This window comes from Emydura macquarii, unplaced genomic scaffold (genome assembly GCF_026122565.2).
Source record: "Emydura macquarii macquarii isolate MOO-44397 ecotype Brisbane River unplaced genomic scaffold, CSIRO-AGI_Emac_v2 contig_1254, whole genome shotgun sequence".
NCBI lineage: Eukaryota > Metazoa > Chordata > Testudines > Chelidae > Emydura > Emydura macquarii.
In genome coordinates, this window is record NW_027131391.1 from 10,285,217 (window position 1) to 10,311,617 (window position 26,401).

Below are 26,401 nucleotides of genomic sequence, written 5' to 3' on the forward strand. Positions count from 1 at the left end.
AGTCTCTGAGCTGGCCTAGTCCTCTCCCCAGCAGTGAGTCATCCTCAGACACGCTGGGCAGAGTTCCCTGCTCACTTCTGCTCTCCAGCTACCTCATCCCTTTCCCTGCCCCGCCCCGCGGTCCCACAGCAAACACTGAGCCTGGCCCCATCGCTGCCCAGAGTGCATGACTTATTGTATTGCAGTAGGGCCTACGCATTCCAGCACGGAACACTGGTAGGTGCTGTACAGACAGAAGGACAGTCCTTCTTGCAAACAGCTTGTTCCTCATCACAGGATGATTCCCCCTGAACCAAAGGCTGCAGTTGGGTACGATGGGGGCGGGGTCTGGGGAGGGGGAATGAAAACAGCCCCTTTCCTCTGGCAGAGTGGGCTCCATACATCTTTCATACATATGCTCCCCTGGGCTGGGTCCAGTTGCAGTGAGTGCCGCAGGCCCCAAGGTGACATGCCATGGGGTCCTGGGGGATCTGGGCTGTCAGCACCTTCACAGGCAACACGCCTGGGACATTGGCTTCTAGGAGAGCCACGCTGAGATTGCAGTTTACCTTAAATTGAGCAAAGATCAGGGCAGGCAAATCCCCAGATACTGGTGGCTATTTCTAAAAATTAGATTCACCCAGCCAGCAACAAACAGCTTCTAATCACCTCACTGGTTATCCAGGAGCCAAAACTACAGTTCCCTTACAGCCATCCAGCCCTCTAGCATCTCCCCTGACAGCCAAGTCAAATGTGATGGGGATTACTGAAAATCTTTGTCCATCATATGTCAGAAAGTTCTACCGATCGCAAAGGGCCAAGCACATTACCAACCAGGGTAACTATTAGTGCAGATTTTACCCAAATACATGCTTCTAGCCAGTACTTATTAACAAAACTAATTATTTTAAAAAGAGAATATTAATTAAATGATATAAACAGATGAGAAGACAGTCCATAGGTCAGTTTCAAAGCAGAGATGATAACTTCTGCAACACAGTTTTTCAGGATCAGTTTCATGGGTCCATAGACAGTTTGTTCAAATTCTCCCATGAGAATTAGCGAGGTAAATCCAGACTTGGTGCTGGGACCTTAGATTTGTGACCCAAACCTCCCCTGTCAAAGGTTTAATCAGTCCTAAAATAAACAGGATTGGGTCTGAAGCTTCTTTTATAGTCTTTTAGCAGGCTCTGACAGTCCTTGGCAGCAGACATCCCAGCAGGTAATCCTTGAATGAACAAGAGGTCTTTGAAGCAACCTCTCTGTTTCCCTAGGCACACATTGGAAATTATCCATTAATAGTCAATGTATTTAAACCCTCCAAGAGAAATAGACAATGAGGTTATTACACCCAGCGTTCATCTAAATGTTAATAATCCATGTTGATCTGAATCAACAGCACAATAGTACTGGACAGGAAAACCAGTGCAGCTAACAAGATCTAGGAAACCGCAGACCAAGAGAGACCCTTGCAGGTCAAAGCTCCAGCCCACAGAACTTGGCTGTTGGCTATTGACAAGGAATGGCCCCTAATTACCTGGTTGAGGTGGTGTCATTCCAGCCTGTTTAGGTTTAACCCTTTCTGGCCCAGTATCCCAGCACCACTTACTCATCTCCTGCCGCGTGAGGGGTGCAGTTCCCACGTGCAGCAGTCAGGTAAACTACAGTAACCCACATACTAACTTGCTTAGTGGTTTTCAGATTTTCATTTAGGGCCCATTTTAAGGCTGGACACGGCTTCAAAGCGATATCAGCCATTCTCACTAGCATCTTATAAGCAGGGTTCGGATGTTCTTCCATTACCAATCTCTGACTCCACATAGCATCAGATGTACCTGAGTCCACTGAAACATTACTAGATCTATCCAAAGCATTTGGAGGTGAGCGTTTGTCTGCCCCCCCCTCCTCGTTTCCAAGAGATCAGTGGCACAGCTCTTCTGCTCTGTAGATTCAGCTGCCCAATCTTCCCTCTGAGCCTGCTGAGACTCTCTGTTCACTTACAGAGTTAGCAGCATGGAGACAGTCATGTTCCAACATCATCCTCTCCCCAATATACTAACCAAGCACAGCCACTTGGCTACAGGGCTCTTTAAACGCCAAGTATTTCCATTCCATCTGGAACCTTTTCCAAGATATCCACACTGATCTCTCTCAAACCAAGTCAGTGAATCCATTCACATGTGAAAACTCCAGCAGTTAGAAACCGAACCAAGTCTCTCAACATATAAACCGGACTGTCACTGCGCAAAAGAAGAAATGGACACAAATCAGACAAAAACGGTAACATCCATAAACCAGTCGGAGAGCACTTCAGTCTCCCAGGACACTCTGTAGCGGACTTGAAAGTTGCCATACTTCTACACAAAAAACTTCAGCGAGAAACTGCAGAGCTGGAACTGATCTGCAAACTTGACACAATCCGACTGGGTCTGAATAGGGACTTGGAATGGTTCTCTCATTACAAGTAGTAGTTGTCACTGTTCACACATTCTCACCTTCTAATCAATGGTTGTGAATAGGCCTGCTAACACCTCCCTCCCCATTGTTGTTCCTTACCCTTGGATATGTATATATACACCCCCGTATCTGATTTCTATTTCTTGCATCTGACGAACTGGGTTGCAGCCCACGAAAGCTTATGACTGCAGAAATTAAATTTGTTAGTCTTTAAAGTGCTACAAGACTCTTGTTGTTTTAACATATAAACAGTTGCTTCTTGCTACAGTCAGGGATTCATCCTGAGCTAACTGAATTCACTTTCACACCTTTCAGATACAGAAAGGTAGTTGCAAAAGTTACCAGGAGGTTTTATTCCTTCAGGAGCATTTTTAGACAACAATCCATTTTCCACAGCAATTTTGTCTTTTCCCTCCTCAGCTACAGGTTGCTCTAAAGAAACATTTTCCTGAGCCCTAACAAACCCTCTCTGGGTTTCAGTTAAGTCCAGCACCAACGGAGACAACTGGCACATCCTCAGTCAGCATAAGCCAAGAGACACATTCTGTCTGCTCCTCAGACAGAAGTTTGGAGACAAACTCTCCCTCAGCAGATAAACTGCTATTCTTACCAGACAAATACTTTGACATTTCCTCCCCCTTAAGGAAGTGGGATGGCTTCCTTAACAGGCCACTCCCAACAGGCAAGCATTGGAAACAGTTTCTCCCTCATCAGATAAACTTATTTTCTGAACAGACAAGCAGCTATTTTCCACAATTATTTTCCAAGGCTAAAGACACCCTCTCCCTTGTCACAGTACACCTGGCTAAACACAGACCACTTGAAGTCATGCACACACCCCTTCACAAATTTCCTTGTTGATTACAGGTATCACAGAAGATTTACATTTATACTCTCTGGGACTGGGTTATGACATCAATCTGGTTACACATTTGCCATATTATTTTCAAACATATCAAAATGGTTCTAAGCTGGAAAGAGTCTTTCCCAATCACTGTTAAGAGGAGCTGGGCTTTCAGAAAGACACGTTTCTGCTGTTTTCATTGCTTGGATTTCACGTTTACATTTGGAAACTCTAGTTTCAGCCTTCTGTGTTCCTGGACTTTCTCCTCAGCTCTTCTTTCTGTCTCAGCCATCTTTTGTTGTTCCCACAAAGTTCTGCCATTTCTTTCTCATGCTGAAAACGCAGACTGAGGGCTTGCAGCTGGATTGATTTATCAGATCGTGAATCACTCATCCTGACTAACTTTAACCTTTAACCCTCAGTATCAAATTTTAAAATTTGGAATAGTGTGAGGTTCTGATCCAAACCCAAATAATCTGGTTTGTGGATCCTGCCACGATTATGCCACTGTGACCCGTCCGTGCCTAGCGTAGCCACCTGAAAATGCCAAGGTCAGGGCAGGCTGCCAAAGGAGAGCAGATTCTCCCAGCACTGGTGGGTGGCACTGAAGTCAGACTCCCAACCAGCCACAAACAGTGCTTCTGATTCCCCACACTGGTTATCTAGAAGCCAAAATAAAAATACATACAGCCCCTTTACTGCATTTCAGTCTCTGGCTGCCAGTCAGCCACTAAGTCCAGTAAAGAGATTTTTAAATGACCTATGCTCTTTACCAAAAAGGTTCTCCTGACCCCAAAGGGTCAGCCACAGCACCAGATCAATATAAATGTGGATCTTACCTAAAATACCACACTGCCAACCAATCCTTTAGTAACTGAAACTGAAGGTTTATTGTAAAAGGAAATAAACAACCTGTAAGAGAAATGTTAAATGATTAAAGCAATCGCATACATATATATGGACTTTCCAATCATTTGGATCAGGTTTCTAGTAGAATTGTGGAGTTTGCAGGCTTGTATAGTCCCTCTGGTGTACATCCAGAACCTGGATGGGTCTCAGTCCTTTGATTCACAGCTTCAGTTACAGATGAGTTGACCCAGCGGTAGGTGAAGACTGACTACAAAATGGATGTTGTCACTTTCACACTTTTGTGGTGTGTGGTGCAGCTGCCTTTTACGTCCCTTGGCCTTTGCCAAGCTGCTTGTGGAAATGTACAGAAATAAGATGGAGTCCAGGGTCACATGAATAAGTCCTGGTGACTGATCAGGTGTAGCCCCAGCTTCTCTCCTCGGACCCATTGTATCTGTGAATTTCCTTAACAGGCCATTAAGCAGCTTATTGCTGCTGCCATCCTGTCTGGGGAGTCGCCCAGAAATACAGCACAAGTTGAAATACAGACACATCAAACACATCCATAACTTCCAGTACAAATAGGACACATGCACACACAATATCGTAATTAGCAAATGATAACCTTTCCAACGGTAGCTGACACGGCCTATCCATGTGAATTATTGGAATTGTCACATAGTGATGTTAAATAGTATCATCAATGGTCCCCCTAATCCAGCCAGCATCACTGGGGTTCCAGATCTGCAGTGGGGCTCATTGCCGGACTGAGCTGGGACAGCCTGGGAGTTAATCAGACAGGGAGGTGCTGTGCAAAGCTCTGTCACATCCCCGCTAAGGCTCGCTTCTCCTCTGCAATTCGAGAGGAACCCCACTGAGGCCTGTGGGGATAGCGTAGTCTGGTTACAGCTACGCGCTGCATGGACTGGCAATGCTCGCAGCAGCCATGCCAACAGTCACTGCGGGGAATTGACTCCCAGCCCCTGGCGGTGCCTGGGCTTTGCTGCGGGCACAATGACCTCAGCACGTCAGCTCCTGGCCCTGCAGGGAGCTGAGCCACAGAGCAGCCTGCCCCACTCAGCACTTGTGGAGAAGGCGTTCCAAGGGAGGAGGCTGTGCCGGGCGCTCGTGCACAGGCCCCGGGTCACTGGTCGGCTTTTTAGAGACCGTGTGAACCGAGGGGGCCCCAAGTGGCAGCAGCTTTCCCTGGCTTGCAGCCGCCGCTGTGTGCGGCCTTGTCCCATTCCCACGGGCGTGTTGCTCCGTGATGAATTCACGGAGGGAGTTTAGCCTGGACGGGAGGATGAGGAGATGATTTGCACAAGCCTTGATCCAAAGGCATTGGCAGCGGGTGGCTGTGGGTTCCCTGCCAGCCTGTAGGTGGCACTGGTGCTTTGGGGCCCAGCTGGGACCTGCAGCTCAGGCACCTGGCCTAGTCCAGCAGGCCCGGGGCAGCTGGAGGAATGCACGAAGGAGTCGTCTGAAAAGAGAATCCCTCTGTCAGGCAGCACTCGAGGGAAACCTCCCGGATTTACCCACAGAGGCAGGCAAAGACTGGCCTAGGATTGACAGGGATGGCAGAGCGGTGTGTGTTGGATGTCGTGGGAAGAACTCAAACATGCTCAGTTTGTGGAGGTTGCCCTTTCACACCCAAAATTGACTTCCAGGGGCTGGTGAAATGCCAGGGAGGGGAAGGGGCTGCTTGGTGCAGGCACTGCAGAGGCTGCTGGCACCAACTAACTTCAGGTGTATGCAGTGTTTGGAGGAAATCTGAGCCGAAGGCAACTCAGTGCACGCATGGGGCAAGGAGATTGAACAAAGGCAATGAGATGGCAGAGGGGCTAGCACTGAAGAGCCAGGAGGATGCCCCAGGAAATGCTGCAGTGGGAAGTGTTGGTAGGATGAGGATGAAATGAGCTGGACAGGGTATTGGACCAAACTCGAGCACATAGGAAGTGCAGCTGTCACTACGCTGCACACCAGGGCCAGCAAGAACCTCACAGCGAGATCAGGGATGGAACTTGGCTCCCCCTGCTCCTAAAGCTCAGGCCCTGCCACTGGAGCTAAAGGAGAATCTCTGTTAGCACTATAGGGCTTATGACTCCCAGCGCAGCTGTTCTGAGCCCATACAGTAGAGGGCAGTGTTGATCCATACGCACTAGCCAGTACGCTACAAGGCTTTTCCCTTCCCTAGGAGCACTAGCTTATTGTGGGGCTTTCAGCTCGTGACACACGTTGTAGACCAGAGCAGTAGTTACTGCACCTACAGCCTGCTCAAGGCATACAGGGCAAGCGCACCACCTACCAGTGCTCCCAAACATAAATAACCCACACTCACATCAGGGACACTCTGCCTTCCCACAGATCTGCAGAGACCTAGCACAGCGGGGCCAAAGCAGAGGTCACAGCCCCACTGATGCACAGACAACGTAGTGGTGATGCGTGGAGCTGGCAGATCACATGGTGTTGGCATCTCGCATGGCATGGTGCAGGTGAAGGAAGCACCGTGCAGCTGAGTTGTGTAGTCACACAAGGACGTCTGCAGCTATCATAGCTCCGACCCTGCTTGAACCCAGGACAGTCGGTTCTAAAACAGCGCCAGTGCTAGCCCGCTGTGGGCCTAACCAGGAAACAGCATCTGTGTCACCTCGGAGCCCCGTGCAAAGGCCAAGAAGGACACAAACAGCAGCCAGCCGGAGATGAGCAACCAGTGCCCCATGGGCAGCGTGGGGGGACTTCTCACTCCTGGGGTGCGAGGCTCTGGGCCCCACTGCAAACCGCTGGTGAAAGCTCCTGCAGTCAGCTGAATGCACATGTGCAAACGCACAACCCTCCCTGACACGCAGGGGGAGCCTGGGCCTTGCTCTGAAGCGGGGCAGGGAGCTCATGCTAAGGCCCAGAACCAGGCAGGGTGAGGAGAGGTCTGAAAAACCAGTAGATGGCCAGCAAACGACTGCCCAGTCCCCCAAAGCACCACGTATAGAATAGAACCCAGGAGTCCTGACTCCCAGCCCCCCTGCGCTACACACTAGACCACATTCCCCTCCCAGAGGTAGGGCCTAAACCCAGGAGTCCTGCCTGATTCCCAGCCCCCCCCACGCCAAGCTCTAGACTACACTTCCCTCCCAATATCAGGGGAAAGGAGAAATGGTGGCCTGGCAGGTGTCACCTGGGTAACATCCTGCTAACCCAGTGTAGCTAAACAGTGGCACTGCCTCCTAGGCCCCAGGGACAACTGGTAGCCCCAGCCATTTGCACAGAACAGGAGCCCAGTCCCCAAGCAGGTCAGGGCTGGGTACACCCGCCCTGGGCTGCATGAATGGTCACATCCTGCCCTCCTCTGCTGGGGGAGTGGTCTCAGCCCCACGGGCTTTGGGGGTGGTGACTGCTGGGGAGCAAAATACTGGGGTGAGGTGGAAAATCCCAGCGACTGGATCTTGCCTGGATTTTGTAACCAACACGGAAAATGGGCCAGTGTTCCCATCCCCCGCCCCCAAAATGCCTGCCCACGGTTTTGAAGGAAAAACGTCCACAAACATTGCAGCTTCGTATTTCCTGGCTGCAAAGGGAAACCAAGGCACAGAGCAGGCACGTGGCTGATCCAGGGCTGGGCAGCAACACGTGGCTAGGTTCAAAGCCACGCTTTAGCACCCTTGTTACTGGGGAATGCAGCCCTTTCACCGGTGTCAGCTGGCCCATGTCTGAGGGGCACTCTGCTTCCTGCTGCTGGAGAACCCCGCTTCCACATTCCCCACCCCACCTTGCCCCTGTTCTTGAGAGCCAGAGGATAGGCGTCTACGCAGCTGCCCGCTGGGGTGTTTGCCCAGTCCCCCCCCCCAGGTATTTAGGTGCCCAGTGATGTCAGTGGGTGGTAGGAGGAGCTGAAATACCTTGGAGGTCCAGGTTTTGTCCTTTAACTCAAGCTGCACCGGTCCCTGTTCTTAGTTCTGCAGGCCTCTGATGATGATGAAGGTGGCTGCTGTTCTTGTCCTTCACCATGTGGACATAGGTGCCTGAGACACTCGGTCGTGTGGGGATGTCTCCTGGCTAATCTAAAGCCTGCTAATGGCAGAGCTACAGGGCTTATACTCTAGCAGCTAGAGTCTAGCTCCACGGCTGCAGGGGCTGGTGCTGAATGTCCTGGGTTTGATGCCTGCTAATGACCATGGGGTCTCTGCATGCAGCCAGCAGAAAGGGAGTTTTGCTACTGATTTCAATGGGAACAGGGTTGGGCCCTTAGCGAGGACCCAGCTGCTGTCTCGGAGTCCCATGGTTCACTCGGAAGCTCTCTACGCCCGGATCCCATTGCTCTGGACTGTGCAACACAGTTTTGGGAAAGAAACCCTCTAATTCCTCAAAAGCCCATGCATGGGGGCTGCGGTCTGACTGGCCAGAAAGTCCATGGCGTGGGCCCATTTGATTCCCAGGGATAACGCTGCTTCCTCCTTGACAGGGGTGTTCTGTTCCAACACCCCCACAGCACCCGCTGGAGCAGCCACCTTCCCTCCCAGAGCCCAGGGCTCCCAGCAGCTCCAGGGAAGCTGCTGCTGTTCTCAGCTCTCGCTTTACACCCTGTTTAGTACCATGTGTGGGTGTGTTTCAGGGGTTTGTGGGGCTCAGCCTGCAGGGCAATACAATTACAGTGTAGACAGGTGGGCAGGGGCCAGAGCCTGGGTGTTTTACTGCCATGTAGACATACCCACAGGCACCAGCCAGCCAAAGGGTTGGGCCACCCCGGCTGCTCTGGCACCAAGCAGCATTGAGCAGTCATCAGGGAGCCCGAGGCAGCAGCCTGTGTTAGCCGAGATGCAGGCGATCCCACCCCTTGGAGCCCGGGGCTTCCCCCCTGTGCCTGGCCTGGCCTGGCCGGTCTAACAGAGGGAATGGGTTCACATGAGTGGATCACAGACACGTGGTAGCCTGCAAAGGACCCGGAGGGAGCCAGGAAGAAGGGCGCTCCTGGCCCCCAGGCTGGCAGCTCTGGGGCTAGAAGCAGGAGTCCGGTCTCCCACCCCCGGAGCTGGGCACCAGGCCAGTGGCTCTCTCCAGACTAACAGCCCTTCCAGGGGTCGGGTTTATCCTGCGGACCCCCAAGCTTCACCTCACTTAAAACGACGTGCTTACACAATCTGACAAACACACAAGTGTCACAGCGCACCGGGACTGAACAATCGCTGACTCTCTCATTGTGACCATAGAATATCAGTATAAATACTGTACTTGCGTTTCAGCGCACAGCATGGACAGCAGTGCAAACACAGCATTGTCTGCAGGGCATGTTAGGCCGTACGGACGTCGCTAGTGATTTCATGCAGCCTGTCTGTAGGCTGCTGGCACGGTCCATCCAGGGCATCGCGACCCTTCCACAGGCCCAGGCTCCGAGGAAGGCCACAGCGCCTAAGCTGTGTCGACCGGAGGGCATTTCCCCTCGGCGGGGCAGTGGGGACGCTGCAGTAAGTAGAAGACAGGACGTCGACGGGAGATGCAAGCTACGCTATACAGCGGGCGTATCTCCCATCGACTACCGCCGCCAGCAGTGCAGACCAGGCCCTAGGCTTCCTCCCCAGGCTCCTCAGCCACGCTCAGGGTCACGTCACTTGACTCCTTGCCCCAGTCTTTTTGCCCAACCAGTCCCAGTTCTCTCCCAGCACGCTGGCTCTTCGCGGACCTGTCTTCCCGCCGCACGCCATGTTCCCCCACCCACGTGGCTTCCAGATCAAGTGAGCACTACTGAGAGATCACAAAGAGTGCAAAACATCCCATCATTTTCTAGGGGAAGAAGTGCTGCCGATTACAAGTCTGAGCCCCAGCCCCCAGCAGGGCAGGCTTCCCTCACAGTCTGTAGCCCTCTGGCCCTCACGTAGGGCAGGGCTGATAATGAATCTATAGCCCCTGGCCTTCCAACAGGCGGGGCTGTTAAGCAGTCTATTGCCCCCGGCCCTTGGGCAGGGCGGGGCAGGCAAAGCCATTTACAGCCCCCAGCCAGGCAGGGCAGGTGATAGTCTAGAGCCCCCACCCTTGCAGGCCAGAGGGGCTAGTCAAGCTCAGTATTCCCAGGCAGGCAAGTTCAGAGGAAGCCAAGCGCTCCCGGGGTGGTTAGGGCAGGGGGGACTCAGGCCCACCCGATCATGCGTCCCAGCCCAGGCCCTAGCCAGCAGGGATCCAGCCGCAACACGCTGACAGGCTTCACCCCAGACTCAGCTGCTCTCGAGTCAGCTGTCCCTGGCTACTTCCTCCCACCCTGTCCCCAGCTACCTGCAGCCAGGGGTCTCCCTCCGGGTCCCTGGGGTAGACGGCAAGTGGGAGCCCCACGAGTCCCTCACCATTGACTGGTGGCAGGTCCAGAAACTCCTCAGGGTCGGCAGCAACTCCAGGTCACAGGGGTTCCTCTGCTCCACCAGGCTCAGGCAGCTCCAGCAGGTGCCCGGCATCAGGCAGCTCCTCCAGGTCAAGGCCAGCCTCAGGGGGTTTCTCCCACCCAGTGGGCTCGGGAAGCTCATCTCAATCACTCAGGCCCAGCAATCCAGGCAGGCTTTGGAGGCACTGGTCAGTGGTGCAGTTGCACCACAGGGCCTGGGTCAGGCCCAGTCCTAGGCCACAGCCTCTATGAGAACACACCTGCCTCCTGCAGCAGCTTCCCCCTGACTGAGCGACTGGGCCAGCCTTTTATACTGCCCTCCCTGGCCCTGGCTCCGCCCCTTTTCTCCCTGGGTTTTCAGCCTGTAGGGCCCTGTTCCGTCCAGCAGGGGCGTCGCGACCCTTCCTCAGGCCCAGGCTCCAAGGAAGGCCACAGCGCCTAGCCCCACAAAGTCACAGGCCCTCCTCGTCAACTTCCTCCTAGCCCTGGCCAAAGTGGCCATCTACAAGAGCAGGGAGAGGAGGTTGGCTGCGGGGCTGCTCTGCGACTGTGGGGCCTGCTTCCGTTCCTCTGTCCACTCATGCATCTGGGCAGAGTTCCTCTGGGCAGCGTCCACTGGCTCCCTTGACACCTTCCAGGAGCAGTGGGCGCTGTCCAGGGTTCTCTGCTCCATGTCCCTTTCTGGTTCCCTCCGTTTGATCCTGTGACCCCCACGCCCGCTCCTTTTTTCATTTGTTGTCCCACGCCATCAGTTGTGTCCTGGGTCCAGTGACTCCTCCCCTTAAGGGGGAGGGGCCTTTAGCGGTGGGCAGGCTCGCACCCGCCCACTTCCCAGACCACAAATAGTACACTGTTGTAAAACTAGGCAAATATCCAGATGAATTGATGTACCCCCTGGAAGACCTCTGTATACCCCCAGGGCTACACGGACCCCTGCTTGAGAACCACTGCACTGGACTACCCTGCCCTCAGTACCGAGGGCTAATGGCCCCTATGCCATAGGTGGCTAGCATGCCACAGCCATGGCTGGGGGCAGTTCTGGGTTTGCATCTGCCCAGGCTTGGCCTCTTGTTTGCAGGCTCTGGAGGGCCAGGAATGCTCCTGAGGCCGTGTGTGTCTCCGGAGAGGGGACCCCTTGCACTGCTATGCAGCGATCCCACTGGAGCAGTATTGCTGGGCTCCAGAAGAATTCCCAACTCGTGCTGGCTGATCAGTGTGAGGCAGGGAGGGATGGGGATCTTCAAAGGAGAGGAGGGGGCCCCCCTGCCAAGAAACACTCTGGCTGCACAGCCCCGGTTGGGAGAGATTTATTCCTGTCTCCAAGACATTGTGTGTTTCTGTCCAAGACTCACCTGCCCTGTTCCTCAAGCCCTGTCCTTGGCACGCAGCCATGGGATGCTGTGCGACTCCCCAGGGAGCATGGCATGACAGAGCCCAGGACCCCTCCAAGGAGACAGGCTCCCGAGGACAATGCAGATTCCAGCTCGTCTGTGCAGGGCAAACCACAGCCCTCAGGCAGGCCTGGGAGAGACCCCAGGGAGCCCGGCCCTGTGCACAGTGGGCATGCCAGTGTCTCTGCTAGGGCTGTGCTGGGTGTCAGTGGATGGCCCCTAGAGCTGGGCAAACAGCTGTGAGAGGCAGGGGCGGGGCTCTACTGTGGGGTGTGGGGAAGGGGGGCTGAGATGTGAATGTGTGGGGCAGGGACTCAGCCAGAGGGGTTGGGGGCCCAGGCAGGTGGTGTGTGATGGGAGGGCTGTGGCACAGGGATGCGTAAGGGGTCCTGAGGCACTGAGAGTCTGGGGCTGAGAGGAGGTGGGGGGCTGAGGCATGGGGGGGTTACACCCACTGAGCTCCTGGGGGCAGGAGGGCACAAGCCCATCTGCATCTGGAGGCCCCTCCCCACTGAACCCAGGGCTCTGGTAATGTCGGGGGACAAGAACTGCTAAAACAGGGGCAGGAGTGAGGGTCACAGGGTCAAAGGCAGGGAGCCAAAGGGGGACAGCGAGCAGAGAGCCCCGACAGCGCCCACTGCCCGAAGGGAATCTGGAGCGAAGTAGGCCCCACAGTCGCAGGGCGTCTCCCGCCCAGCCTGCTCCCTGGGATGGTGGCGGCCACCTTGGCAGCGCCAGGAGGAGGTTGACAAGGAGGCCTTCGTCTTTGTGGGCCATGGATGGGGGCAGGAGGCTAAGGCAGAAGAGGGGTTGGGGGGCCTGAGGCGTGAGGCTGTGTTGAGAGAGTGCGGGGGCTGAGGTGCAGGGTGAGGGGCTGAAGCTCAAGGCAGGGGGCTGAGGCAGAAGGGTGGGGGGCTGAAACACAGGACAGGGGGCTAAGGAAGAGGGGGTGGGGGGCTGAGGCAGAGGGGCGGATGGCTGAGGCATGGGGCAGGGGGCTGAGGCAGGGGGTGGGGGGCTGAGGTGTGGGGCAGGGGGCTGAGGCAGAGGGGTGTGGGGCTGAGGCGTGGGGCAGGGGGCTAAGGAAAAGGGAGCGGGGGCTGAGACAGAGGGGTGGGGGGCTGAGGTGTGGGGCGGGGGGCTGAGGCAGAGAGGGTGGGGGGCTGAAGCACAGCACAGGGGGCTAAGGAAGAGGGGGTGAGGCAGAGGGGGGGCTGAGGTGTGGGGCAGGGGGCTGAGGCAGAGGGGTGGGGGGCTGAGGCAGAGGGGTGGGGGGCTGAGGTGTGGGGCAGGGGGCTGAGGCAGAGGGGTGGGGGGCTGAGGTGTGGGGCAGGGGGCTGAGGCAGAGGGGTGGGGGGCTGAGGCAGAGGGGCAGATGGCTGAGGTGTGGGGTTGAGGCAGAGGGGCGGGGGGCTGAGGTGTGGGGCAGGGGGCTGAGGCAGAGGGGCGGGGGCTGAGGTGTGGGGCAGACAACAGGCAACTAACTATCCAGCATGCGCCAGGGCCAGGCTGGGCTCAGCAGCCCCACACCCCATTGCACGCTATGCAGAGCCATGGGGTCCTGCCCCCGCCCTGCGCTCCTAGCGCTCGGTGATCTGAGAGCCTCGCTCCTCGTGGTCCCTCCCATGGCCCTGGGCAGGGCTGGCGTGTGCTGCAGGCAGTGACCCTGCTGCAGCTGCAGGGGTTTCGTGGCCGGGGCTGCGCCTTTCAGCCAGCTATGTGCTGGGACCAGCAATCAGCGTGGGTAGCGGGGCCCAGAGCTTCAACCCGGTGCCTCCAGGCAAGCCGGGATTGGCCCCGTGGCAAACGCCCCCAGCACACTGACAGCGCCTCCAGCTTGGGGCCTGACTCAGCGGGATCCTTTCCATCCGCCTCAATGGGCTTTGCTTCAGGCCCTTGTCATTCACCCCTGGCAACACGTGTGTGAATCATTGCCCCCCATTCACTCACGCCGACAGCCACTTTGCCCAGTGTCAAAGCCTAATTCCTCTGAGGCTCTGTTGTAGCACCCTGCCGGGCCATGGGGCCAGGAAGTGTACGGAAGTTACATCGTCGCCCCGATGAAAGTCCAAGTGGTATAAAGGAGCCTTTGTGCAGGTGAGAATCAGGCCCCAGTGTCTGGCAATGGAGAATCAGGCGCACATGAGTGGAAAGTCTCCTGGAAATGATGGGAGGCGTGTTTCAGGGATTGCTTCCTTCCGTTCGACTGGGATGCTCCGCTCATGAGCCGGGATACAGGCTACCAGGACTTTCACTGTAGGTCAAGGGATCACCAGCTCAGTAGAGAACAAGGCCTGATTCCCCATTGCCTGGCCTGTCATGAAGTCTTCGACAGCTGCATTATGAGGGTGAAAATGCTAACAGATCTTAACAGCTGAGGATGGTCCTGACCGAGCGCAGGCATCAGTGACCCTACAAGGGGTGGGAGAGCAGGACTCAAGCATTGTTCCCGTCTGGTGGCGGGTTATAGGAAATGAGCTGGCTGGCCTCTGTCCACTTCCTAATGGAGAGGCACGCCCAGTACAGAGAGGGCACTCCATCTTCACAGGCGGTCTTGGCCGAGAGCCCAAGGAAGGAATGGGCCATGGAGACTCTCCCCATCAGGGCTGAGCATCATTGGTGGGCTGTGGGGGAGAGGGAAGCTGGGCGTGTCACTCCTCAGGCGTCTCCTGGTGCAGAAAGGCAGGAGAGGCAAATCCACAGAACTCAATACGGATGTTTGCTTCAATCTTTGGGGGATAGAGAGCTCTTGAGAGGACATTTCCCATGAGGCTGGCCAACCTTTTCTGCTGCTTCTATTCATACACGAGGGGAAATCAGGAGTTTGTTGAGGCCACAGGAGCTGCCCTGGTGGAAAATGATCACTAAGTAAGAGCAAAATCAGAGCCCTTTTGAGCGGTCTGCTTCCAGCCAAGCAGCGTGGACCAGCAGAGGGGGGTTTCCATGGAAAAATTCCTCAGTGGCTGAGGGTTGATCTGAAGGAGTTAACCTCCCTGATACAAGTGTGCTCCACGCGGGAGAGCCAGAGCACATGCTTGGCTGAAGAGTCAAATGTGGGGAAACGAACAGCATGGGAATAACATGCATCCCTCAAACCACAAGCAGAGCGAGTATTCCCAGCACTCGGTCTCCCTGCAAAGAAAGGAAATGGTTTTATTTTAAGCCTGTTTACAGCATGATCAAAGGGGTGTGCTGGGGATTGGCCTTGCAATGGAACTGGGGCATCTCTGCTCTCTCTCTTCCCAGAGAGGTTTGCCTCTCCCTGGCAGCCAGGATGCTGGGTGACTGCTCTTGGATGGTTTTCATTTGCTTGGAATCGTCTCCACGGCTCTGGGAGGGAGATGGGAATGGGAAGGGAGATGAGAAGCAATGTGGCCTGCAGAGTATGGGCTGCAGACTGAAGCAAGGCTCAGCGTTACTTGAGCAAGCGCAGATGTGGGCCGGTTTTCAGGAAGCCCTGGGATTCGTCCCTATGCTCAGACAGAAGGCTCTGTAGTGAGGCACAGGAGCAGACCACAGGTTGGACAGGCTCTCAGGCCCCTGGGAAGGTGTGTGCTGTATCTAGGACAAAGCCCTTGGCCTTGCCAGTCCACAGCTTCCTGTGGCTCTTTGTCCATTGCCAAACTAGCATAAGCCCACTTGTGTCCACACTGAGCAGCAAAAACACCAACCGTCAGGAGCTCTGGATTCTGCCATGTCTGCAGTGAGGTTCAATATGTATGGCTTCCCCTCCTGGCTGCACCAGAGACTGCACCCGGAGCCCATTCCAGCTAGCAGAGGAATCCAGGCCAGGTTCTTCTCCACCCAGAGGATGCAGCCAGAGTCCATTCCAGGTGGGCACAGGAATCCACTTCAGTTACCTTCCTCCTCCTGCCAAGCCAGTGAGGAGCTGTAGGCAGCCGGGGGCTCGCTGGTGCTGTGTACCCCACCGTGGAGGCTGAGCTGCCCCTGCACACAGATCGGGTTTTCAGGCATTTACCAGGTTTCCTTCTGCTGCCATGGGCCTGAGGCCTTTAGCGCTGGGGATTTCCGAATTCTGCCATCCCGGTTCTACAGATTTGGAGCTGGGCTGGGGGTTGGCTAAGCACCCGTGAGCTGGATGCTGGTGTGATTGTAAGCTGCCTAGGAGCAGGGACAAGCACAGTGCAGTGGGGCCCTGATCCAGACCGGACAGCACTTAAATAGTCAGGACAATCTCAGCTCCCTGAAGCGCCTGTTAAAATTGTGCTGAGAACACTGCAAGGACTGTCTTTTGGGGGAGATTTCTGATGCCTTCCCTTCCCCCACCAGAGTCACCACAGGAGTAGCCTGTCTTATGGGGCCATTTTTGGTCCTTCCAAACTGGCAGCCTCATGCATCCAAATATTTTCAAGCCTTCGGGAAGGAAGAGGTGTCTAGTGGTGACAGCAGGGGACTGGAAGTCATTACTGCATCTGCCACTGACCTGCTGTGTGATCTGGGCGGGTCCCTTCCCTTCTCTGTGCCTGACTTTCCCATCTGTAACAGATGTGGTGTAATGATACCCATCAGCGTTAGAGGCTGATCTGACTCTGCTTCCCATGTGTCCTGGAGTCATAGATTCCTAGATCCCAAGGCTGGAAGGGAACATGGTGATCATCTAGTTTGACCCATTTCGCACAGGCCAGAAAAATTCCCCACCCTAATGCCTAGAGCAGATATTTTAGAAAAACATCTCGTCCTGATTTTAAAATTGCCAGGGATGGAGAATCCATCATGACCCTGGGTAAATTGCTCCAATGGTTAACTACTTGCACTGGTAAAAAACTATACGCCTTATTTCCAGTCTGAATTTGTCTAGCTTCAACGTCCGGCCATTGGCTCATGTTAGAGCTTTCTCTGTTAGATTGAAGAGCCCGCTGTTAGATATTTGTTCCCCAGGTAGGTACTTACAGACTGTGATCAAGTCACCCTTCACCTTCCCTTTGTTAAACTACATCGATTGAGCTCCTCGAGTCCATCACTCTAAGGCAGGTTTTCTCATCCTTTAGTCATTCTCATGGGTCTTCTCTGAATCCTCTCCAATTTATCAACTTCCTTCTTGCATTTTGGACCTAGTATTCCAGCAGTGGTCACACCAGTGCCAAATAACCTCTCTTCTCCTACCTGAAGCTCCTGTTTATACACCCCAGGATGGCATTAGCCCTTTTGGTCACAGCGTCACACTGGGAGCTCACGTTCAGCGGATTATCCCGCACATCTCTGAGTGCAATGTGCAGGCTGAAGCGTTGTTATCCCCACTGCCCTCTGCAGTGGAGAATCCACTCTGGCCAGCTGTGTGCCATAGGCCTTGTACTGCCAACAGCTAATGGCCAGATGGATGAGGGAAGATCTCCGTTCTAGCCTCGAGATCATTGTGACATTTCACCTGGACATGGTCAGCGGTGTTGTAGCAGCACATGGCAGCCCTAGGTTTCTTAGTGCATTTAAAAGCGCAGTTCTGGAAATGGGCAGGAGTTTGAGGAGGTTTTGGATTGTCCCTGAGCCAGTTTGGATACCTCGTGCTGAGGTGGTTCCTAGTTTAATCATAGTATTCCCCAGGTTACCAGGTTACTCATTTCCATTTGCTAAAGTCACCTCTGTCTTACCTTAGTACAGACTCTGTTAGCTCACACTGTTCCCCTGTGACAGATGTGCTATGGTGAGGCATACACCCAGTTCAGATGTGCAGTGAAGTAACCCCCTCTCCCCACATCCAGATGTGCTATGCTGAGATATCCCCCCAGTCCAGATTCCCCGTTACACTGAGCTATCCCTCCCTACCGCTCCCCAGTAGGGTCTGGGACCTGGAAAGCAGCAGAGGATGCTCCGCTGAGCTGCATGTTGCGCTGGGAGGATCAGGGAGCACAATCTTAGCCACATGCTTGTTATCATCATTCTAAAAATCCAAAGCTCATGGTAACTTACTCTTGACAAGGCAGTGGCAGCAAATAAATCAGTGGAAGCATGGCCGTCCGACCGCCAGGTGGCTGGCACAAACCGGACAGTACAAGAGTGCCTTCATTTAAAGCTGCACTTTATTTTAGTCTCAAGCACGTACACACATCTGCAGCAGGCTAGTCAAACACTCCAGAATCAGTCATTACGAAAGTTTGGAGCAGTCTTCGACTGGTACAGTGACAACCGTCCGATTGGCCAGTCTTTTGGCTGCCGTTGGAGACCCTAAGCTGTGTCCACGAAGCTTCCCTGAAGAGTCCAACTATTTTACACTTCCTCTCCTTATTAATTAACGTGTCAGTAAAAAACTTGCCAAGGAAACAATGTCAAAGGGTTAGCAGGAGGTTTCCTTAGACCCTCAGTTTAAAGATGCGGCTTTGCACAGCCCACAGGTTTTGAGGGACCTGACAAACGCATCCCACAGGGCAGCTATAGATAACCTCCTGCTTTTCTAAAACACTGCAGCAATTTCCAAAGAGATCTTATCAGGAAGGACACAGGGTCGGCTTCCCCTCGGCCGTCTCCCTTCCTGACCTAGTTATGCTAAGGGTGCTGCACAGGCCCACTAAAGGCTTACTGACTTCGGCCAGAAGCATGATAATCAATAGTCCAGTTACTGAGAGTGGTCCTGGCATTTTGCTAGTTCACCAACATCTCCCTGTACCTGCTGGCCCATTACGGGATGGGCCATGAGGCGGCCGACCCAGCACACTCACTGCTTCCTCCCACTAAGGAGGAAAACAAGAAGAGAGGGGAGAGCAGCTTTTCAGATGTCTCTGATTTGGACAGCCCTATTCCAGTTTCATGGATGGAAGAAAGTAACCCTTTGCCCCGGCTCCATTCCCAGTGCCCCCAGCACACGCTTACGCACTCCAGGCTGGAGGAGGTGCTGAGGAGCCGGGCACAACCCGCCTATTCTGGGGTTGACTCTTCTGTGGGAGCAGAGATCTTTCCCTGGGGCAGAAAGTGACTGCAGCTGGGCTGGACACCCACAGCCACTGAGGGGCCTTACAGGATTAGGAACAACCTGCAGGTCCCTCTGGGCAAGGAGTGAAAACTGGGAGCAGTATGGAAACCACATGCTTAGTCCCGGACAACCATGTGTATCTCTCCAGGCAAACCACCGCCCGCCCCCTTCAGGACAGCTAAGGAAAGACGTACTGACAGGTTCTTCAGCCAAACGAGTCCAGATAAGGAGAGAGGAGATACTTTGAGTGGCTGGAGGGCCAAGTGAGGGAAGGGGGGAAGCCTGACGACCATGCTAGACTGGTCTGGTGCCATGTGGCAGTTATGGAGCTGCAGTCATGTTCTGGATCGTATTCAGCAATGCACAGGCTGGTATGGGGAGGCATACACACTGCGCTCTCTCATGGAGACTTCACTTCAGTTCTTTCTTGGTTTGTTGCTCTTGGACAGTAACTGGGAACACTTCCAGGCTGACAATCTCTGCCAACAGAAACTGCTACACAATCCCCATCTCGGGGTGCAGGTGGTGGAGTCCCTCCCAGTGCGCCAGAGGCTGGTCCTGGCAGGAGTCACCAAGATCTGAGGCCTCCTGGACTACGACGAAGGGCACTGGGTGGATCCCCAAGCACTGGGTTGGCACATGGGGCTCTCCACCCTTCAAACCCCCCAGGAGGTGAGGGCAGCCTTGTTGCATTCTCATCTGCAACTCATCTTGCTGCTCAGGTTTACCTCGAGCAGGTCCTGCGAGAAGGTGCTCCCTGCCTGCCCCTTACCCCAGACCCTACGGGTCGGGCCCCATGAGCTCCCCTGCTGCCTCCTCCACACAGCCTGAGCTATGCTGCAGCCGGCTCACTTCTGAAACATGCCACAGTCACATCTATACACACGCGTGCTCCACGCTGTCCATTTCCTCCCCTCGCATCCCGCTCTGACACCAAGTGGCGGCACTTTTAACACCTGTCAAGGGTGAGGTACCCCGCTGGGCCAGCCTATACTCCACCTTGGGTCCACGGTCCGCCGGAGACGTCAGCTGGCAGCTCCTTCATGGAGTCGGGAGCACAGGCGTGTACTGGCACGGTTCACCCCCTGTCCTGATACCTGTCCCTTTTCCGGCATGAGGGAGACCCTGGCACATGTCTATCTGGAGTGCACCAGGCTGCAGCCCCTGTTCCAGCTCCTTCTGAACCTCCTCCTGAGGTTCTGCTCCATGTCTCTCCATACCTGTTCCTGTCTGAACACCCCATCCGGGGCCCCACAAAGCCATGGGACCTCCTCCTCAGCTTCCTGCCAGCACTGGAGCAGCAGGGAGCGGATGTTGGCTGAGGAGGTGCTAGGCCTATTTCTGTTCCTCCGTCCAACCACGTCCCCAGGCAGAGTTCTTCTGGGCCATGTCCGCTGGCTCCTTAGCCACTCTTTAGGAGCAGTGGGTGCTTTCCGGGGTTCTCTGCTCGGTGTTCCCTTCAGGTTCCCTCCATTTGACCCTTTGACTTTCACGCCTGCTCCTGTTTTCTCATTTGTTATCCCCTGAAATTAGTTGAGTCCCGGACCCAGTGACTCCTCCCCTTCGGCTGGGGGAGGGGCTTTTAGCCGTGTCTGGGCTTGTGCCCACCCACATGCCAGAACCCAAACAGAACAGACCACGAATCAGAGTGAGAAGAGCCATCAGGCACAACACACAGTGAGCCCTGCAGCTGCCCCCAGCTGCCCAGACAGCCCCTCGAGGAGGGCTATTGAAACTGGGGGCACCTTAGAGAGGCCCTGGGCTCATGGCCAGACCCAGGATTGGGTGCAGTGGTGCACAAGTACGGCATAGAGCCCTTCTCACTGGCCCTCTGCCAGCTGGGGGCAGCCCTGGAGGCCAGCCAGCAGCAGCATTCCCAACTGCAAGCGCCTCTCGCAGATGGGCCAGCTGTTGTGCTCAGCCAGCTCTGCCTTACTCTCTTAATCCAAGTCTGCCTTTGGGAGCCCTTCTCCGGCAGGCGCTGACTGCCTGCTCCTGGGAGAAGCATCTCCTCAGAAGCAATGAAGGAGAAAGGATGGTCTCATGGCGAAGGCACTGGAGTGGAACTCAGGAGAACTGGGTTTAATTCCTGGTTCTGCCACTGATTCGCTGGGCAAGTCACTGATTCTCCCTGGGCCTCAGTTCCTTTGGCTGCCTAGTCCATTGACATCATAAGCTCACTGAGGCAGCCTAGCATAACAGGGCCCCCATCTCAGCTGGCACGGCTGGAAGAGCAACAATAAATCAGCATTGCCACCCCAAAGCATTATAAATTCATGACTCAAGGCCCCAAAAGTCATGACTGGTTTTAAAAAGAGGTTTTAAAACATAAATAATGTGAGGTTCCGTTCCTGTGCCGTCTGGCTTTTGGACCCCCAGGTCAAACTCAGGTCACATTTTCAAGTCTTTCTCTGCAACCACAAGGGCTAGAAATTTCCTTCATTTAAAAAGAGTGTGAGAGAGAGCGTGAGAATGAGAACTGAGAGTCTCATGTGATCACAGGATTCCAGGAGCTGGGGCTTCAAGTATAACCAAATACCACAGGAGGCTGGAGACATCGATAATCATCGTCGGTGTTTTCTGGGATGAGTAGGTGGAAGAGAGACAATCAGAACTCGGGAAACAGCAGTAGCAGCCTCTGAAGAAGTTGGGGCTAAGCTCCAGGCGGCTCAAATTTCTGGAGACCCATTTCCATTTCAGACCAGGGAGTCATTTATAGAATTCACGCTGTGAAATGCAAATGCATCTATTTAGGAATTTAGATAAACAAACCAACAATCTCTCTTTGTGCATGTGTGCACACTTTCTGAATACTTGTCTCTGTTTTCTCTGCTTCCCACTCCACAAAAAGAATGTCAAGTTCAAAAACGCCTCGAGAAATATCTCCATGAATGTCCTCAGTGATCGAGGAGGCCCCAGTGTTCTGCAAGTCTCAGGGCTCTCGTGTCTCTGGGGGGCATCCCTGCTGCAGACCATGCATTAGGGAAACTGAGACTGTTAGCCAACCCTACATAGGTGGATTCAGGAAGGATTTCAGTGTGCCTGGGATGGGGTGTTCACCCCACACTTGCCCTGAAAGGGTTAATGAAGGCAAAGAAGGGGGCTAATTAACCCAATAGGCCGCAGCTGAGAGGAATCAGGTGGTTGAGTGATCCCCTGACTGAGGGAGGGTGCCCAGCTGAGGAGGAAGGAGCTGCGTTGGGGCTATGAGGGCAGGAAATTGGCAGCAGAAAGGGGCTGCAGGGAGGTGATCTGCAGTCACTCCCTGGGAGAAAGGAGGTGTGTTTGGGCTGGCAAACCCAGAGGTGGGGAGGCCAGGAGACGGCTCAGGGAAAGGCAGTGAGGTCTGGGGGAAACAGCTGGCTAGAGGGTCCCTGAGTGGAACCCGGAGTGGAGGGTAGGCCAGGATCCCTCAGCCGCTGCGGGAGTAGCACTACCAGGCAGTGACTGGGAATGCTGCCTAGGATGGTGAAGGAAGACTTTGGTACCCCGGAAGGCGAAAACGTATGGAGTGACTTGGCCAGAGGGCTGAGTCCCAAAGAGGCAGCAGACTGGGGCAGAGAGAGACGGAGAGATGATGTGCAACCGAGGGAAGGGGTGTCGACCTGGGGAGCTGTTCCCCAGAATGGCCAGGAGAAGACACCAGACCTAGTGGTGCGTGGAGCCCCGGGTCACAGGGCTTCAGTTCCGAACAGACAGACCTGCTGCCTGGTGAGACAAGGACAGAGCCTCTAGCACAGGCACCAGCGTGCATGCAAGCCAGTCCGGTAGCGTCCCATGCCGGGGCGGCAGTATGCACGGGGAGGCTCCGGCCAGCTCCCCACAATCAGGGACTACCCAGAAGGTCTAAAAGAGCCCAGCAGGAAAGCTGGAGCTCCTGAAATCTTGCCCAGTGCCCTCAGCTCGGCAGCTCCTAGACGGTGCTCAGCTCAGAGCAGGATCAGGACTGAGCAGCGCCAGCTAGGTCAGGGCATAAGGGCACGTCTACACTGGAGCTGGACGTGTCATTTCCAACCTGAGTAAACACCCCCGCACTAGCTCTGATCACGTTAGCACACTGAAAACAGCAGGGGAGCCCTGGTGGACTGAGGGGTGCAATGGGCTAGCAGCCTGCGTGCGTTCCCATCCGAGACCCTCGGTGTGCGCAGGGCCGGCCCTAGACCGAACGGCGCTCAGGCGAGGCGCATCCTCGGAGCCCCCCTCCCTCTCTTAAATATTGAACACCGTATTTTTGTTGCATTTGTAGTCCATTTCATTACTTTGATGCATGATTCATCCCTGTCCGATGATACGTTTGCACGCTGGGGTCTGTAAATCTGTATTTATTCAGCCATATAGAAGCAAATAAAAAATGTGTTGCCTCTAAGCTTCTAGAAACTTGTCAATGTTGAGAATCACTGAAACTGGTAACAGCAGGAAATGGGACTGCCTGTGCCCGACACTGGGTGTTCAATAGCGTTACAGTCGGTGACAGCCTGAGAATCATCACCCGACTCCTTTGGTCACAAGGTCGCCTTTCTCACGCCACACGCCCGCTCTCTTCCTGGTGGTGTGGAGCCATGCTGGCGCAGGGGCTCCAGGCGGGCCCCGCTTCCCCGAGGCTCCCCCACTGGCCGATTGTGCCTCTTCACCCCATCCCTTGACAGGTGCGAGTGGGGCGGGGGAGGGCTGCGAGGCCTGGCTGGACCCCCGCACTGGCTGGGCTCCACGCCACCAGGCAGAGAGGGCGGGTGGGTGGCCTGTGCTTTCCAAGGCGCTGCCTGCGCCAGGCCCCACGCTGCGTTCCCTGCGGCGCTGGAGGGCAGTAGCTGCAGTGGCTAGGTCTGCCATGCGTAGAAGCAGCTGCCGGGGGCAGGCCGGGCTGACTCCTGCGGTGGCATGCAGAGGCTGGGAGTGGAGTGGGGTGGGGCTGAGAGGTGGAAGAGCTAGTTGGGGATGCTTAGCCTCCCCTAGTCTATTGTATCTGCTGCCTATGCTCAGCTCCTAAGTTTTCCACCATTTCTTTGGCAGCAGTGATGGCATCTGCAGACCCGTTGTCTCTGTGGGCCACCATGAAATCAAGGCAGCTTCTCATCAAAGCAGCAGTGGTCACGATATGCATGGACTGAGCTTGTGACGTCTTGCTTACAGTGCTTGCTTGGAACAGGGCATTGTGCCAATCCACACAGATGTTTGCAGTCAGCGACCTGGTTTGCCAGGCTTTGCGCCTGGGGTCGGATTCTGGCCCTGGCTCTACTCAACTGCGCCCGTCCCATCAAAGGGCGTCGGTCGTAAACCTCTGTCACTTGGGACCTCACTGGCCTTATGCTGTCAATGCAGCTCTCCCAGCAGGTGTCACACCGAATCAAAAGAGGAGGACGCTGCATCTGACACAAGCGGGCTGAGGGAATGGCAGCCACACGGCACGGAGAAAGCTCTGGGATTCAGCGCACAGATCCTTGCCTGGACACCACTGTCTTGTCCTTTCCTGTTTGCGCTGTTGCCATAGCCTTGGCCGCGGCAGTCCGGGAGCTTCATTTTATTCTCATTCAAAACATTCATAACAGCTCTGTTTGGCCTTTTCCAGTAAAGTCGTCCACAGACTGGAAACAGAACCAGTGTTCCTTTACTGGGATGCAGCCATCCTCGTTGTCAACAAATCTTACTGTACATGATGACATCTTTTCACTGTGACTAATGCCGGGAGTGCAGTCCATTATCACAGTGCAGTACTTTGCTTGGCCGAGCTGCACCAATATGTTATCAAGCACCTTCCTTGCCATAAAGTAAATCAATTTGTTTTGAATTGTTTTGCTGCAGTAATGGTCCGTAGCTTCTTTACGAACTACTCAGCGTAGGTGCTTACACATGACATCATTGTATTTCCCAAGGAGCTCTACCAAACCAAGGAAATTACCGTTATGTTCAGTGAACAACTTATCCAATGAGCCCTGGAAAGCCAAATTATTCTTTGCAAGGAAGAGGGTAATTGGGATCAGATGCTTGAGCACATTCCTCCAATGCTGGGTTAATAATGCACTGGGTTTCTGTATCTGTGCATCTATTCAGATTGAGATGGACTCGATCTCCGTCCATTTGGAGTAGGCTGTAAAATGGCTGGGTGATTTTCATGTTGCTTCACAGCATCAGCTAAATTATGGCAGTAAATGTACCTGGAAAGCACAAGCAATGAGTGGACATTCTTACCAAATATGCTGCAACAGAAAGAGAACACTTCGCCAGCTGATTTCGTGTAAACTAGCCAACGCCGATTCGGTTTCTCACCATTTTTAGCTCTCTTTTGCAGTGTCACTTTGAGAAGCGTTGCTTCTGCTCATTTACTGGAAGCGTCATATCCTTGATTTTTGCCCAACCCATTCACAGTTGTACAATCAGTATCAGCAGAGGTTAGGATTGCCAGCCGTAAACCAGGATTTGACGTGTCAATTTGTTGTGTGCACTTTTTCTCACTATTGTTTCTGTCATCATGCATGGCTGATTCTTCTTTATTGTTTCTCTCCTTTTCATCTGAGCCACTTTCTTCTTTAGCATCATTCTCCTTTTTGCCATCAGGAAAACTGGAGGATTCTCCATCACTTTTCTCACATTTCTGTTCCTTATCTTCAGGTAAATCTTCCAGTTCCTTAGTAATAGGACTTCCATCATTTGCGCTTCGCTCCTCAATTTCTTCTGCACTGGGACCATTACTACTGCCAAAAACCTGGTCTATGTTGTTCTGTTTGAGATATTTTCCCATCAAATTTGCCCCTTGCTGCAAACTAGATTGCAACTTAGCTTTTCGCTTCCCATACTGAGCTCCTGAAGGCTTCTGTGGGGGCATCTTTTGTTTTCTATGCGGGAAAATAGACAGTATTAGCGAGATCTAAAGTCTATGTTCCGCAGTCTTAGAAAGTCATCAAACATTATGTGTTAAGCATGGCACAAGAACGGTATTTCTTCTACATTGTTGCGTAGATAGGGGTTGGATAGACATCTCTGGTGGCTCATTAAATACGTCCTTTATTAGTCGCTACTTACACTCTTCAAGTCTTAAAACACAAGTAGACTCACAATTACACAATAAAACAACATTCATAATATCGCACCTGGGCTCTCACTTCATTTCAGTTCGTTTTATCTCTCACTGACTGACTGGCGACACCCTGCCCCTTGTATACTCCCGAGGGCCTGGCTGACAACATTCTAGGAGGTTCGAGAAAAAGGTACTTCTCAGAAGGTCTGGAAGTTTCCATGAGAATCTCCGAAGATCCAGAACATTCTAGGAAGTTAGTGAAAAATGAATCCACATACAGAATACCTGAAACATTTTACTTCAAACCTTCTTGCAGCAAGACGCTGGGGCCTTCCTCGGAGCCTGGGCCCAAGGAAGGGTCACAACGCCCCTGCTGGACAGAACCAGGCCATACAGGCCAAGCCACCCGGAAGCAGAGGGGCGGAGCCAGGGCCAGGGAGGGCAGTATAAAAGGCCGGCCCAGCAGCTCAGTCAGGGGGAAGCTGCTGCTGCTGGAGGCAGGTGTGTCTTTCCAGAGGCTGTGGTCTAGGCCTGACCCAGGCCCTGTGGCTGTTTGGAGCAACCACCCTGCTGACCAGCGCCTCCAAAG